Below are 1,955 nucleotides of genomic sequence, written 5' to 3'. Positions count from 1 at the left end.
TAAAGTCATCCTTTGGTTTCTTCCTAACACATGAAAAACTAGAGAATGTTGTTCATAGCAATTTTTTGAGAAGTCCAAGTGCAGGATCCAATCTTTATCACTGGCTGACAATTCAACAGTCCATGTTAGTCATCACAGAGATGTTTACTCAATGAGTAATTGATCAGAAAGACTCCTGAGTGTATGAAATGAGCCCAGCTCCTGCAGAGCAGAAGCCCTCCTTCCTCACTGCCTTTCTGTGGAGGCCTTTAGGCTTTCCTAGAGAGCAGCAGAAGTTTCCCAACACTTCACAGAGAGATCCAGAGGGATCACAATGTAAGCAAGGGGATGGAAAGTGACAGTGTGGTGCTGTTAAAAGCACAAGGAACAAAACAAAGGATCATTTCTTTATTACAATAAACAACAGACAAGGAGTGTAGAAGACAAATAAAAGATGAGACATCTAAGAAGTCCATTGAAGTCTAAATTTGCATCCCAGTTCAGTTAAGCAATGCAAATAGCAGCGTGGTGGAAATCCTGCTCCACCTACAAAGATAACATGTATGGATCTCTGCAGGCGATGTGCTGCGTTCCAGGGCAAAGTGCAGGGCTGCTGGCCAGCACAGAGCATCTCACAATTCAGACACAATTTAACACAGGGCTTCCAAACTACAGCACTTCTATACCATAGCATGCCCTGACCAAAACCAAGCACATGTTCTTGTAAGGAAAAGTACTGCCTGATGTTAACACTGAGATTAGCCACTGAGGGGCCTGGAGAAAGGGAGGCTGAGGGGAGACTTTCTGGCTCTCTGCAGCTCCCTGAAAGGTCTCTGAAGCCAGGTGGATGTTGGTTTCTTCTCCCTACTAAAAAGTGATAGGAAATGGCCTAAAGTTGCACCAGAAAAGGTTTAGGCTGGAGATTAGCAGAAAGGGTTCTCAATGTTTGAAACAGGCTACTCAGGGTGGTGGCTGGATCCCCATCCTGGGAGGTGTTTCAAAGAGGCAGAGATGTTGTGCTGAGGGACATGGTTTAGCTGGAGTTCTATGATTCTGTGATTCTGTGATTTAATTTCAAAGGGCCAAATATGCCCCTGAAGACCTACTCCATCACAACTTTTCCAGTTATCATTTATTATCATCATTCAGTTATCATTATCTAATTTTCATTCTTTTTTATCATATTGGATGGTGCCCACACCTGTGCTTTCTGCTTGTAATAGGAGAAGAGCGAATGGACTAAAGCTTGAAGAGGGCAGATTTAGACTGGAGATTGGGAAGAAATTCTTTACAGTGATGGTGGTGAGATACTGGAGCAGGTTGCCCAGGGAGGCACTCTCCCTGGAAGTGTTCAAGACCAGGTTGGGTGAGGCCTTGAGCAACCTGCTCTAGTGGAAGGTGTCCTTGGCCATGGTGTAAGGCTCAGAACTGGATGATCCTGAAGGTGCCTTCCAACCCAAACCAGTCTATGAATCTATGTTTTTATGGTAGACACTGCACTGCCTGCATGAGTTTACACAAACACAGATTTTATTGTTTGCATATATCAAGCTGTTTGTTACAAAATTGCATTTTCATCAGCAGTAGCTCATTAATAAATGGAGATCTTTGATTACATCTTTAACTGCATAGAGTGGAACTGTATTTGATGCTACACATCAGATGCAAAAGCTGACAGAAATGCTTTTTACGATTATTTCCTACCTTCCAGTATTTTGCAAGGCCATTATTTTTTTCATGGCTCATAACTTTGTTACTCTTTGTATTCTGAAAACTAAGCTCTCCCATACCAAATAACTGCCTCAGATGTATTTTGTGTTAATTAAAGCCAAAGGGCTCAGTAGCATCCAAGTGTGAGGTCAAGAAAAAAAAGTGCAGCGTTGCCTATGTTAAACAACTCCACTAGCTGTTTTCCAGCACACTCAGGAATTCTTTAGAGTAGTGTTTAATAAAGGGTTTACTCTAGTAGGAGAAAA

The sequence above is a fragment of the Dryobates pubescens genome, chromosome 4 (genome assembly GCF_014839835.1).
Source record: "Dryobates pubescens isolate bDryPub1 chromosome 4, bDryPub1.pri, whole genome shotgun sequence".
NCBI lineage: Eukaryota > Metazoa > Chordata > Aves > Piciformes > Picidae > Dryobates > Dryobates pubescens.
This window is presented reverse-complemented; position numbering follows the sequence as displayed.